This window comes from Ptiloglossa arizonensis, chromosome 12, assembly GCF_051014685.1.
Source record: "Ptiloglossa arizonensis isolate GNS036 chromosome 12, iyPtiAriz1_principal, whole genome shotgun sequence".
In the NCBI taxonomy this organism is placed as follows: Eukaryota; Metazoa; Arthropoda; class Insecta; order Hymenoptera; family Colletidae; genus Ptiloglossa; species Ptiloglossa arizonensis.
The window spans coordinates 4,838,357-4,854,202 of record NC_135059.1 but is presented as its reverse complement, the minus strand read 5'-3'; the positions used below and the strand labels follow the sequence as shown (position 1 = coordinate 4,854,202).

At 44.3% G+C, this 15,846-nt stretch overlaps 1 protein-coding gene across 4 annotated transcripts in view; it reads right to left on the bottom strand.

Moving 5' to 3' along the window:
* The window catches only part of LOC143153220 (zwei Ig domain protein zig-8), a 279,158-nt gene that overhangs the window by 77,236 nt on the left and 186,076 nt on the right, over nucleotides 1-15,846 (bottom strand). The gene's annotated exons all lie outside the window — the stretch shown is intronic.

Here is a 15,846-nt window from a genome sequence, read left to right as displayed (position 1 = left end):
TACATTCCCTTGACCCTTTTAGATTGTCGAAGTAATTGTATTTAGATTCACTAATATGCTGCTCTTTTCAGAGTGCTGCAACACGGAGCAAAAATTTTTTATTTTAAAGAATACTCCTAGGAAATTTAAAATACTTTTTCAGCGTTTCTTTCTTTTCTTTTTCTATTTCTTTCGGACCGCTATTTATTTTTTGCTCTGCTCTGCAGAAATAGATCAAGAAGTTTCAAATACGACCGAACTCTGTAATAACGAGTACCAGGGGACTCAACTTGGTTTTTCTGGACGGAACCTTAACTTCGAATTTTCATGGGTGGAATTTAATACATCTACTTCGAAAGTAACAGTTCCCAAGATATTCAGCTTCGTGGGTATTACAATTGTGATTTTTGAGTTACCTCGTCGCGTGTAGGTCTCATCGCATCCAATGTAAACAAACACCAGACCGTGTCTCGCGCTACTTTAGAAGCTGAACCTCCTAAGGAAGCTGTTGGTATTAAATTGTAACTTGGGTGGTTGGTTTGAAACGTAGACTCGAGGCAGAGAATAGATTTACTTTTTCCAAGTCCTAATTTCGGTCGTTGCGCTCGTAGATACGAGAGTTCGTTGTCGAAATAATCGTAGAATTATTTTTTTAAAACGCGGTTCATCGATTACGTCCTCCCTTATTTTTCCATCCTCGTTACCGCTCTTTGGGGACGACAAGCACCATCGAATTTCGCAGAAAACCATAAGGTGCGGTGAATTTATCGTCCACTCTAACTCAGAAGTAAAGGCCGCGAATCACGAGGTTCGCGTTCGCCCGTTGAAATTACATTAGAACCGAGCTCGCAATGTCGGATCATCAGCGGCGCGTTAAATCTTTCACTGACCGTGCAAAAGACACGCAACCGTAAAATAGCGCACGATTATACGTATATCAGCAACTACAGCGGGCTAAATCAGCGGGATAAACGGAATATCTGTTTCACGGGAGAATAAACGTCGAAATAATTCGCCGCCTCGCAAACGCGTCGAATCAAAAGCCGCTAAATTCAGTTTCGCGTCGTAGTCGATTTCCAAAGCGAGGCCGGTGCGAGGCGGTTGCCGCGCGATGGAAGGTAGCACGAGAATACATTAAAATGATTGATTCGAAATCGGGCAGTGATTTTTGACACCGTGCCCCGATAAAAGCTCTACGTTTTCACGCCAATCTTGCGCGAGCCCGTATCGTTCCCAGAAGCAGTGTGATTAATGGTTCATCTGATGACGTTCCATCGAAGGTAATCTCGTTATTGTACATACTGAATCGCGATCACCGCGTCACCGCGACGATTTTTACCCCGTAGCTCGCGTTCTCCCACCCTTTGTTGCACACAGGGGTCGACAACGTCGACGCCGACGAAAGCTATGAATATACGATGCAAAAAGTGTAATCCTCTCCGAGCTGTGCTTCTGACACGGCTATCATCGCGTCCATAAAAATAGAATGCAATGCGCGAGGAGAATGTTCAGACCCCAGCGTACGTTGAATCGAAACTTTCGATATTTCGTCGACTGTCAGTTATCTCTTAAAAGCTTCCGTCGTTTTCAGGAAATTTCAATACCGGTTTTCTCGTTCAAGGTACGCCGCTCAGACGCTTCTTCGTTCCTTTGTCGCAACGCTGCGACGCTCTTATGGTAAATTAATATCGATAACGGCGACCTGTGGAGGGATGTAATGCAACGATGCGTACAATCTCCAGTGTTGTTTACCAGGCTGGATATATCGACGAACCGGTACGAGTAACGTAGTAAAATCAGCACCGATTCGAACGTGTACCATATTTCCGAAGTGAGTTCACTTTTAATATTTACAATAGTTTCCGTTGCTATTCGCTCGACCGGTTTGAAAATTTCCTCGATCGTTTCCGACGAATCTTTTTTTTCTTGCGTTATTTCATCTAAGAGACCAAAATACAGGGCTGAAACGAATGAGAGTTACACACGTGTGTGTTATTAATTATTTAGTGCGCATAATATTCGTAACGACACGCGTGTCTATAATTATTAGAGATCTCGATTACGCGTCCAAGTTCCCTTCAACGAAATGAAATAGAATATTTCTGGTGCAAACGATTAACGTACCGAAAGGGAATTTTTCCTGGACGTATTGGGTATTGTTTGAACAATTTTTTTTCCGTACAAATATTCGATACGATCGAAATAAAATCTTGATCTCTGAAAAAAACCCATTGCTCTTGGGGAATAATACGATCGAAAAGAATGTCGGTCGTTCAGAGCCTTTCATGGAAACATAAATCCCTTTTGCCTTTTGGCATGGGTCAGCTGGTCGTAGTCATAACTAAGGTTTTTTTCCGACAGATCCGGCCTTACAAGCGAATTTTTTCTTCAAGTTCAGCCGGTGGCAGTAACCGAAATAAGAACCCTCGGTCATATTCAGACAGCCATGGTGGTCTGCTGTCCAAGAATTTCGGTTTATACGTTACCCGGTGATAAATTTATTTTCAAGGTCGAAGTTACATACCGAATGGTTCGTGTTACAAAAGTTCGACACGTGGAACAGGGCCGAAACGAAGGATCGTAACGCAAAAGAGAGTGCGTGTCTTTGAAAGTAACGGGACAGCCAAGTACTTTGATCGAACGATCAAATTTTATTGAATATCGGTATATAAAGCATGCGTTGACTTTTCGTTCATTTGCAAGGTTTTTAGTAACGACGTTAATTGCGATCCAATAATCGAAAATTTCAAAATGAATAAATTCACCTCCTTCCATGCCTATATACTTTAAATCTCGTTTCTCACATTCAGATTCTATTACACAACAAGAGTGTTTATTTTTAGTAATGAAGTATTTTAATAGTATTGCTCGATATATTTTATTTTTGAGCAAAAAAAATTGTAAAGTTCGATAGAACATAAGCAGGATTATTGTTGCAAACTTCTTTAAATTACAATACTTTCCTTTTTTATAAGTCGAGCACCCGATGTATATAACTTCCAACTGCGAGTTTGTGTCGTTGTATGCAAATCGAAAATACGAAATTTTGTACGTCGATTAGAAGAATTTCCATCGAGTTTGTTTCTAACATTCGTGGAATTGTGATCATTGCTCTATCATTAAGTATTCTCGCCCCTTGTTAACATAGACCGAGTCGATAAATTGATCTCGATAATCATAATTAATCGTACGATCCGTGAAATTGTTACAGGATCTGTGGGAATCAGTCGCTTAATGACTTACCGATGCGTTAAATGATAATTCGCGTAGACGGGTCGGGAAACCAACGGAACTCTTCTTTTCTGTTTCTAAATTCAAGTATTCCGATGATTTGGGATTTACCACACAGTATAATTACTGCGAGGGGCTCTATTTAAAATTTTCGAGGGAAATTTTATTATTGCGAATACATTTTTACCCTCCTATTATCCTCGAGCTACAAAAACAAATACCAGAGATGGACAAAAATTGTGTATAGAGTCTCGAAGGAGGAAAAATTCTTAACCAAAGGGTCCGAGAGTACAGTTATCTAATAAAAAATTCCGATTTTCCATTCACTCTTGCTAGTGCACCTCTTTAACAATACATTCGCAAATATTCGGTTTCAAATGAATTTCGTGAATAAGTAAATAAATAAAAAAATCAACGAATAACTTATGCCTATATTGAAATCTTACAACGATTTCCAGTTTGTGGAATGCAATGTAGACGAGACGCCAAAAATGATACACTCTACTGTATTAGTTATCGCGACAGAATAAATTGTATTAGTTATCGTAGAAGAGTAGCGTCAAAGCAAAGCACGGTACGCAGATACCGGTGAGATATCGGTGAATTTCTATCGATGCATAGGGCGAGCCACATTTATGTGAAACAGTGTTTGTAAACAAGCGAAGAGCAAACATTCGAGAACATCGATTATGTGGGTGATCGAAAGCAAAGTGGGTAGAGATCGCGCGTACTAGGAAACGCGCGCTTGCACAGTAATGCAAGCTGATTTTGTAATAATATTCGATTTGCACTGAATTCAACGCGCATTATACTATCGGTCGTCATTAGGTAAATTATTGGGAACGTTGTCAAGCGTTAATACCTACTCGCGGAATAATTTCGAAAGCATCGTGCGGGATCACGTAGCTCGGCGAATCTTGCGGTTTGGTTCCCTCGGAAAAAAAAATTGGTGGCCAATTTTCGATGGGATTTCTCGATGGTGATAAATTTTACGCGTCGTCGAACGCATAAAACTAAAAAGTCGGTGTTATCGACGCTACGCTCGAAGCTCCCGTCGCATACCGAAGAGAAAAATGTTCAGCCCCGCGTCTTTTAGCCACGCGCGGTGGGACCCCTGTACCTGTTCCTGACAGGGAGATATGCCGTGCCGTGGCATTCATTAGCACGGCATTCGAGCCGCAAACAATCCATAAGGTGTTACACCCGGTAACACGTGGTAAGATAAGTCGGGTATAATTTTTCGAAAGATAACGAAACGTCCGACGTAATCCGCGTCGTATGAAAATTAATCACACGACCGTGCCGTGTTTCATATTCATTTCGTCCCCTTTGTCATCGTCAAACCCATAACGAACACGGACACGGCCACGGGTCCACGATTTCGCATTGAAAATGGTTGCTCGTTGTGTACGCCGACGGTGGGAAGCGGACACTCGTGGTCAGCACGCCGTGATTCGGCATACTGGCACAATTGCTATTCATACGTTGACTCGAACTACTTACACTTTCGGACCGCATATGCGGTCGAGGTAACAACGCGCTGTCTGACTACGCACGTTATGGTACTCGTAGCTCTCGTAGATTCGGAACGAGCTTCGAAACCAACCACCGAGTAGATACCAATCGGACGCTTATTTAGGGAAAAGAGTAAATTCTCCGATCCGGAGAGCAAAACCATCGTGGAGTTTCGTTCCAGATTCGTCGGAGGACTCGATCTCCTATTTAGGACGAGACTTGGTAGCGAGCAAAAAATTTGAAAAGTGAGCAACCAATTGCGATGTTTCGAAGGGGAATTTTTGAATCTCGATGAAAACCTTCGAAATTACTCGTACGAATTGACGAAGATACGAACTGAATAATATTCATCACGTTTTCTGGTTTCGATGAAAAACTTCTCGCATCTCGATCACGTGTGTCACAAATACTTCCAAAGGCAACGAAAATTCAATCTCGGTTTCGGAACACAATGCACGAAACATTTCGAATATCGTTGATAAACTACGATACAATCCTCTATATATATACACACACACACATATATTTTTTTTCCTTTCATTTCTTTTTTTTTGCTTTCGAGGGGAAACTTTATTCTACTTATCTCCTCTACCGTGAACGAAAACGCTTCGAGTCGACTCGAGTTAACTCGTAACTCGAAGCTGGCCTACTTACGTCACATTTAACCGTTACTTCCGACGACAATGGCGTCCATGACGTTCGTTCTGTATTCAAATCTATACCCATTCCGCCGATGCGCACGCACGAAAGGAGTCGGTTGAAGTTTTTGTGCGTTTCGCGACAATAGCTGAATCGCGGACGAGGCGAATGTGGAAATTCTTATTTTTATATTACGAGTCGGGGGTCGGGGGTCTCGGTCGAGAAGAGAAGTGGAATACTAGGGGCAGGGGGAGGGAAGAGAAAACGGAAGAAGGGGCACACCATGATTACGCCGCGACACACCTCGCTGGCGTTGCATAACGCGAAATGCACACCGCTCGCGCGAGTTCTCCGTAAAATTTCTAAGCTCCGGAATTGTGAGCGTCGCACGACGCGCGGTTGTATATCTTGCAACATTGGTCAGGTTTCTAGCGGCTTTCTGCCGGTATTATGGAACTCGCCGCGAACAATCCGCCCCCTCGGCTGTCCGTTTGTTTAACCGCATCGGTGAAACGTGCAGTCAACGTGTTATCAACGGGAGAAAAGCTAACTTCCTGTGGCCACAGCATAATTGGGTACGAGAAAGGGGGAACGGGGGTACAGGAGGATACGAAATGCAACGTGCCGCCGGGTGATCCCTTCTTCGAAGCGCACACCGCCCGACGATGTAACCTGTTTGCTGACGGAGCTGTTACATTAACAACTAGAAGCCAACACGCTTATCGATCCTAATGAAATACCTCCGTGGATTACCTTCAACCGTCAACTGTGTATCTATCAACCTCTGGCACAGCGCTAATTGCGCCGTGTCCGTTAAACGCGAAAATTATGCAACGATCCAAGAAGAGGTGATTTCTTACGTAAAATCGAACGAAACACATGGTATAACATTCTTCCATAGGAGGTTTCGTTTATCGAAAAATCAGTACTGGAAGATTTTCGGGGCACGCGTTCACCAAGTGTCCCTTTGATATTCACTCGCTCAAGAACGAAGCGTTCTGCGAGAAAAAGTTACTCTCCAATTTTGATACGTTTTTATTGAAAGCGTCGTTCCCGTGTCGCGTTATTGAGCGTTTCGATGCTTTCGAAAATTGTTCCGGTGGTACGTAATCGATCGATCGGTCTTTGTTTTCTTGAATTTCTTCGTTCGTTTGGAAAACACTGATGTTAAATTCATAACCCGTTTGACCGCTTTTATTGGAACACCGTCCGGAGATTTACATTTGCAAATTGAATACAAATAGACACGGGTGAAATCTGCTTTGGGAGGGCAAGGCTAACACGACCGTCCACGCTCCAGGGAACTCGATCGAGGAATATATAGTCACGATGGGCACGACGACATCGACTGGAATGGGTCTGGAACGTCCGAGTGCTGTCGCGAGAACGGTCCCCCCGTTTCCCGCCCCCCCCTTGCCCAATGGTAAAGTACAAGTGCCGACGCCACGAAGAAACCGCTCGTGCACGCATTATGAAAGAAATACCAAATGGAGTGGAAAACACAGGCAGTGCTTCCCTCATTTTTCTCCCTTCACGGCCGTTCAACGTCCACTCCCTCCCTTTCCGTGGTGCTCCACCCACCAACCTCCCACCCGACCAATACCCGTCGATTTCGTTCCAACCGGACGAGAAGTTTCGCCGCAGCTGTTCGTTCGACGCGTTGAGTTACAGTCACTCCATCGAGTTCCTTGGAAAGAGGCGAAATAGGGCCAAGGATGTAGGGGGAGGGGTACCGGAAAAGAGTGACGAGAATTGGTGGTTTTTATCTACGAACAACGAGATATGCGAGGAAAATAGGAGACGGTTCGTAAAAATGTACACTTCCGGACGTGTACTTCGTGTGATTAGCACAGCTACTTCGAGACTTTTCTAGATACGTGAGAACCTTTTCCACGCATTCGCCTCGGCCATTGCTTTCGAATTCCATTAAGGGCTTCCATTGTTCTCTTCGTGCGCGTTACTCCTCGTATTCGTTACGCGAAGCGACTTATCACGGATCAGTGCTCTAACACTCGACTCGCGATTTAATTCACGTGCAAACGTTCGTTTTGCATGCAATCCGCTGTTACGTGTAAAATTCCACGGTGTACCGAGTTTTCATTTCGCCATGGACGCTCGTGTCCATATTGTAATTAGTTTCTTTTATCGTCTTGTCTTTCATCGATGTAGTCGATTTTAAAATACGAGGTTCCGTTTCCTCGTTTCGAGAATTTTCATGTTTCTGCTTATGGAAAGAAGGAACCGTACGAATACGTGTATTATATTTTTTTTTTGTAAAAATGTTTAGGTAGATACCATCAGTAGATGCTTCGTTGTATCTGGTCAACCAATATGGTCAATCTTTCTTACCAGAAATATTTTCACGGTATATTTTTATATTATTGTATAATATCAATGTGCCTTCTATTCTACGTTACACTGTTTTGCACGCATTCTTGTTCTGAAAATTTCCCGAAGAGGACCGCGGTAGTAGCAGAGAACGTTGATAAATAAATAATGTTTCGTTTCGATTCGACGAAGAGTACGTACGTACGGAATAGTTAAAATATGCCATTGTCGCGCGGTCGTAAGTCAATGGAATCGTAGCACGAAAATGTGAAAAATTCTTCTGGATAATGTCGGACGTTCAACGATAATACACAACGAGAAACAATAATACAATTTAGGATTATCGTGCACGGACCGTAATACGGTCCACGAATTCGACCCGATATTGTAAGGCAAGCGGTCAAACACGTTTTGCATTTTACTGTTTACTATTTTAATTACTAAACACGGTTTCACTCGCTTATCCGGCGTCTATACGGCACGAGTTACCTCGGGCGCGGCAGTTATGCGGTTAAACCGCACTAGAAGCGGTGCTCGTTAATGTTTCTATTTCTCGAGGCTTCGAGATCACGCTGAGTTCTGGTTATATTATCAGCGGTCGTATTAAATGTCCACAGTTCCTCGAGAAAATCAATTGTTGTGTTTCCGGCGGGCCCTCGAGGAATACACCGGTATTTATGGCGACCTAAATTTGATGGATCTAAACTGTATCGTCTAGATATCGTAACTCGGACATACAGTATTACCTACTGCTCGCGATCGCGCGTCGTAATATTTAAATTGTCGAACACCGTTGTTCCTTTGTCAAAAATCATCCATCGTTCTTTTCCTCGTTTTCTTCGTTTCTTTTCAGCCGATACTCCGATATCGCCGCAATTTTGATTACACTTTTACGATCTATACGGACCGTGTTACGGTTTGGGTACAATAACGATTCCTTTGTTCCCCCAACGAATAAATATAATTATTCGCAGCAACTCGCGTCTAGAGACGCTTCGAAATGCCTCGATGCGAAGAAGAACGAGCATCGAACGGTAACGCGATGAACGAGACGCAATTTGCGTGGGTTTCTTGCGAAACGTGGCGATGCGCTGCGATAAATATCAAAAATATAGCCGGGGAGTAACGAGCGGATGCTAAAACGACGCGTTACACGCCGCAGCGGAAACCCGTCGGTGGTCCCGGAACCGCGAACACGAACAGTGACGCCCTGGCCCGAAATACGGTGTGCAGAGACGGTGATTGCTATCGCTTGCCAGGGGTGTGTACGCCGACGACGTAAACACGGGATTCGGCATATTGCGTCAGTAAACACTGCATTCATAGGTGGAAACGCGCGGACATGCTGTAGACCCGGCGCACTCAGCTGGATATGTGTGTACACGTAGCGGAGGGCCGGTGTTAAGCACCCCGACTGGGTGTATACTTATTCGAGCACACACGCACGTGGATTCGTGCACGCTCGCGCGCATCTACGTACAGGGTGTTCCAAAATGTTCGGGGAGAACGGTGGGTGAGTACGGTTCCATCGATCGACGAGATGAGTCGTTAACCACACCTTCGCTACCTTCGTTTCGTCGCTTTTGAGTAACATTCTTCGCCCGATACCAGAACCTCCCTAACCTATATCTCATTTAAGCGTACTCAGCTAAAGTCTCGCGGAGTCCTCTTACGCTCAATGTCGCTACCTTCTCGTCCTTTTATCCTCTCTCTTCGCCTTTGTTCTTCCATTATTTTCTATTATCTTTCGATGTTGCCGATAGTTTTTACGCACTCGTACTTTGGTACTTTTATTCTTAGACTTTATCACTCTGTAAAATTCCGTTTTAACAGCCAAAACTATCTACTCGCAGAAACGAAATTTATTCTCAAATTTTCTCCGTGTACAAAGAAACTACCGTCGCTATATCGTGCTGTGGAGTTGTGCAAATTTTTGATGCACTGTTTTTACTATCATTCGACGCTGCTTCGAATTAAAATTCTTGTTCGAACAATACTTCCCGATACAAATATCCCGTTTTATTTTCCGCGGCACAAATAAACAGGACTCTTCCGCTATTTGCTCTCGTAAAATAATAAAGGCGAGAAGGCCGATATCTGGATCTGGATACTTCGGTTACCGTCGATTCCGTTGAAAATTTTTTATAGAACAAACGCATTTTCATACGTATTGTATCAACTTCTGTTGCGAACGTTATTGCTGTAAAAGCGACGGTAAACGAGATATCGTACATTTTATGGTCGGCGCCACTACAGTTCCCCATCCTGGTAAGAACGTAGCGAGGTCGTATAACTTAGGTTTTAAGTTTGGCTGTTCTACGGATGCGTTTCAAGTTTCATCGCAATAGCAACAGCCGTTTCCCTTGATCCCGGCGATGCGGTAACAAATAGATAGAATTCAATCTTATTTATCTCGGTTATCGTTCATTTGATCGAAAATTCGTGTAGAATACAAAAGTTTCTAAATTTCATTTACCACAAATTTCATCGAGATCATTTTCGCTGGAAAAGCAGCGGTAAACGAGATAGTTTACACAGTTTCGTAGGTGGCACTCGCCTACCGCTAGGAATAATGTCAGATAACTGGATCGAGGTAACCAGTAGAAGCACCCCGTTCTCCGTCGCAATTACGTTTCATTAACGTTGATTGCTATCAATTTTATCGAAAATTTGTACGCAAGAAAAAATTGTACAAATTTAATTCGTTGTAACGTTTCTGCGATGTAACAGAGACAATTGGAGACGATCTATTCTTCCCTACACGGTTGAGTAAATCTATTATCCTTCTCTATAAAAATGTAATTATAGGCTACTATTACTCGTATAACAACCGTGCAACTACACGACCTACTATATGTAGGTCGTGTAACTACCGCGAGCAACCGTGTCAAATTTTCGAACGTCTTAAACGAACCGCGAGGAGGGTCCGGCGATCGCGAGACAGTAATGCGTCAAGATTGTCCATTTTCATCGGGGCACAGTGTACATTGGATCGGTCGTGCGCAGAGTTGTGCGACCGACTGTACGTCTGTTCTAATCCACGTGACACGACGTCCCCGCACGGGTTGTATTAACATAAGTTAAGCGAGATAGCGGCGTGGAGCAGACGGCGAACCAAGAGCAAGGGGGAATGCGGCGGGATATTACACGGCTGGCACGCGGCGGAAGAGAAAACGGTCGGCAGAACGGTGCTCGGGGGGAGGGAAAGAATGAAACGGGTCACGGAAAGCTGTCCTCGAAGAATTATTTCCATTTAACGGGCCGGGCGTTCGGTCCGCTATCCGGCCTCGAGTCCACCGGCGCGATAACGAGACGTTTGCAATTATTCGGAGAGGCGATAATTATGGGGAGTTACAGAGTCGGCGCCGATGCAATCCGCCCCCGTCACGTCGGCCCTGATTTTTCAATTCCGGGCCACTTCCATTCGGCAGCCGGGGCCGTCCGAAGGACGTTACGACGGCCCAGACCGGATTTTCCGGCGAAAATTAATGAGGCCGTTTCGCCTTTGTCGGCCAAGGTGTCCTCCTGGTCCCTACTTAAATGAAAAATCGTTGAACGCTTCCATCCCCACTCGGATCGGTATTTTTCCCGCGCCAAGGAGAGGGGGCAGTCTGGTATTTTGGGTCGAGAATTCTGGAGAATTTTTTTCATTATTTTTTCCCCCACCGAGGAGTAATCGCACCGGGATGGAAATTAATAGACACACAGCTTGCGCAATGTGGTTCAACGAGATGCATACCGCTTACTCTTTCGAAAGAATTACTTCTTACCTGGGTTATTTATTCGAAAGATAAGAATTCGTTATTGGAGAAGATTGTTACTCTTGATTAATTTTTCTATCGATAGGGCAGCTGTGAAATCAGAATTTCTAATATCATTTTTAATAGGAATATTCATTTTCTTTTCGGTCTTTTTTCCTTTTGCGGAGAGAATCGAGAAGAAGAGGGTTTGGTTTATAGACTTTTCCAGGACGAATTTCTTTTGAATGTAACGTAGGTGTATGTAGGAAGTACGGAGGGAATATTACGAATCCGCGCTGCGGCGCGAAGAGTGAATTTTTAACGTCGCTCCGAAATTTCGCAAAGCGCAGGGACGACATCCGTGGTCGACGCTACGAAGAGTAACGTGTCTCCATTTCCCGTTAAAGTTTGCGAGAGTTTCGGCGTTCGAGAGGTCCGCTTTATTTACACGAGCTGCAAGACGTCCGAGAAATTTAATATCGGGATACTTGACCACGGTTAGGCAAAACCAGCTACGCGAAATTGGAATCGTTGGGCGCGCCAGGGACGGAGCAAGACCGCCTTAATATAACACGCGAGGGATATATACACGGGGAATATAAATCTCTTCCCTCCTTTTTTTTTTTTTTTTTTATCCACCGTCAGCTACGTCCAGAATTACGGGAATTATTAACGCGTTTATAACCGTGACCCCCGAAACATTTCCATGGAAAAGGTGGTCGTGGATCGCGCCGGAGAGTTATCCAGTGTCACGCAAATGAAGGGGAAAAACTGGCTCCGGAGAGAGGTTTAGCGATGAAAAAAGTGATATCGGCTGATACGTTCGTCGCGCCGACGAGCACTCATTTCCACGGGTTGGTTTAGATTAAACGCGGGGATAACTTCGGGGAGTACGTACACTAAAAAGTAATGAGAAACGTTTACGCAGGGTGTTTCGAGACGGATGGTACGGCCGGATAGGAGATGATTTCACGTGGGACGGTGAATCGAGAATCTGGAATGAAACTTTGCCTAGCGAGTCTTCGTCCTCGGGAGAATCGATTTTAAAAATTATCGGGCCACGCGCGTGATCGAGTACGACTTGGCTAGCGTGTCTGTCCATTACTCATTCTGGTAACCATGGAGACGTACCTTCTTATCCTCCAACTGGTCGGTATCGGTTGAAACATACGGTACCAACGTTAATGTTTCCAAACACGAGTACACAAGTGGATGTAAAGAGTAATGGTCGGACGCGGCGGCCAAGTTGCGTTTAATCGCGTAATGGACGAATTTTTGGAATGCATTTTCTCGAGAAGGAAACCTCCTGTGAAAATATTCCATTCCGGGTGCGTTCGATTCTTCGTTTCCCGCGGAATGGGCTCGTGTAAAAATTGTTCGTCTCGGATCTTGTTTCCGAGCTGTAACCTTTTTATTTATTTATTTTTTTTTCACGTTGCACCGGTGCGGTCCCCGCGTCATTGCGCGGAGATTTATTTCACTTGGCACGAAATCAATTGGTGGCTCAAGGCCACCGAGACGAACAGTCCCTCTCCCCACTCCGTTCCCGGCGTGTCGTTTGACCACACCTCGCGCCGCGGTTATATTTTTTTCAATGGTTCCCCGTCCGGAATTCACTCGAACCGGGTCACGCCCACGTGTTACGAAACCAGCCGCGTAATTAATTCGTCGACGGAAATAAATTTTGCGCATTCGAAAGCGGGACCGAGGCTTGCCGCGGCCGTGATACACGATCGCCCGCTAATTTCCATCGGCATTCATTTGCAAATTAATGAAAAAGGCGCATAAACGGGCCGAAATAATATGCCGGCCGGCAGAAAATAATCAAACGGATTGCCCGATAGCCCCCTCTTAATCCCCTCCTCTCTGTACGGGAGAGTTCGTCGCGTGAGACGGATTAAAACGGTCCCGTCATTGCCTCGAAAATATTGGGAAATTGATATCGCGCATAAAACGCTCGGAATTGGTCGGTATCGGCTGTTACATATTCATTGGATCACTTCCACGGGCCTGGGAACCGCCATCGGATTTCAATAATTTATTACAATTTCAATTTCGTCTCCTCGCCTATTCCATAGCACCGTTCTCCGTTCGGTTTTTACCCCACCAACGGTCCTTACCTCGTTCTCCGCTCGCGATACGATCCCTCGTTCCGAGGGCTAAGCCGCTGGAACAGGAAACGAAGACAACTTTCGCAAAGTTACTTGGACTGTGCGGAGACCGAGAGTAGACTAATGCCAATGCCATCCTCTAATTGAAATAATGTCTTCTCTGGCCGTCTCACGGTAATATCTACTACGGGGGTGGGAAGGGCTCGCAAGAACGCAATTTATTTCTTGCATTCATTTCGAATCTTAATTTTCATTTGCCGCTCGTCCGGTTCGTTGTAATTACGCATTGATCCGCGCGCGACTGCCGTCACCGACGCCGAGCATCCAGGGAAAATTAAGGTAGCGTAACGGGAAAATTCTTGGCGTCCCTCCGCTTTTGATTCGGATCCCCGTCCCACCGATGATTACGCCACCCTAAACGACCAAAGTTTTCGTTTCCGGGTCTTTACGACTTATCTTCCGTGTTTCGTCCCGCTCGTCGAATATAAATTATTTATAATTCCGTCCCATTTCTCGGTCGACGAATCATTTTTTCGTCCTCGTTCTCGTCGAAAGACGTTCGAACGTGGGACGAAACGACACGAATTACGTCGAAATTGTTTGCTACGTAAACGACGAGAAACGTTTCAAAATTCGACACGCCCCGAACGCGTTATCTTCCAGGAACACCTACACGGAATAATTTATTCGAATCTGTTTATTCGCGTAAACATTCGTTACGTTAATAAACAACGTTCCACGAACATTTAGAGAAACGCTGTATTATATTTTCAGCTACACGTCGGCTGTAAAATATACCCTTATTCGGTAGGATATTCGCAGCGGTGCGCAGAAAAGAATTATTAATTACGATTTCGTTTTCTGCAACGTACAATATTAGCATTTTTTCAATTCGTGCGCAAACTCTTTAATTGCCGTTATCAGCGAGGCTTTATTTTTTCATCGTTTAAGTAGGTTAGTTTGTTCGCTGAAATTTTCAACGAGGCTTTTATTTTCGTTGTATTCACATCTAGATGCTTTTATTTTTATTTCTCCATTCTTTTGTATTTATATTCTGTCTCTTCTAAACGGTATTTATCTTTCGATCGACGAATCGGATCGTTGTATTCCCTCTCTTAACATTTTCAATTGCAAAGCGAACATCATCGTTCGATCGTGTTGTTGATACCGAATCGTCGCGTTCGTGAGGAAAATTTTTTGTTCACCGAAATCCAGGCGATCCGCGAGATCCGGTCGAGTTATTATTCAGTTACGGTCCGGTGTTTTTCCGTCGCGGTGAAATTAATTGCAAAAACTGGTACCCGTTACTCCGAATTAATGCCTTTACTCGGCGATCTCGAACGATCCGCGGGACAGGCGCGGCGTTACGTTAACGAAGACGTTGGTTGACAGCACGTAAAACGTCGACACGTTCACGGTACATGTTCCTCGCGTCAAGTTTCTAATTAGACGCTCGCGTCTAATCAACGTACACCCGCGACACGGACAGTTGGCGAACAACAGGTACTCCCACGGAATCCACTTTGCGCTGGAAATATTTCGTTATTCGCGGTTCCGCTTCACTCCTCTCCGATAAAACCGCAACCGTCCGTAAAAAAGCTTTGCGAAACACGTGTTACGTTAACGTGTCTCGAGTTAACTCTCTGCATATCCAAATTACACATTTTCGAGCTTTGGACAAATTATACAAGACATCGTATACACATTACAGATTCGTAACTTTCTTTTAACGTTTAATGTTTTCGCGCGCGTTAATTTACTTTTGCGCACGAATAGGTTCTTCCCGTTTATGGATATAAATGAATATTCGTAATGGTATAATAATTGGAAGATATAATAATTTAGGAAGTATAATAATTTAGTAAGAATATTTACACGTTATCTAGTTTGGTACAGGAAATTGTAATTAATATCTGTGACGTATATATGGCTAGGTTGCTGAGTGATTCCACTATTGTTTTAAAGCTACAATAGTAGCGAAACGTCGAGATTAGATTTTGGAAATATAAGTATATATATGGGTGTATGACCCCGAGAGTCACACGGGGTTACAGGGAATTAAGGAACCCTTTGCTATCTCGACACGCGTTATCCACTTGCCGTATTCCCAGATCCACGGTTTTGCAATTATTAGTTGCATCAGCCTTTGACTACGCTGACGTAATTTCTAGGTCTCGGTTATGCACGTGCACGAGGCCTTGTATTCGGCACACTCGAAACAGTTGTCTAAGCTTTCCGTACGGAATTGCAAAATTTCATCACACATCTCCGTTCCTTCGTCTCTCAGAGTGGTTAAGTACGAC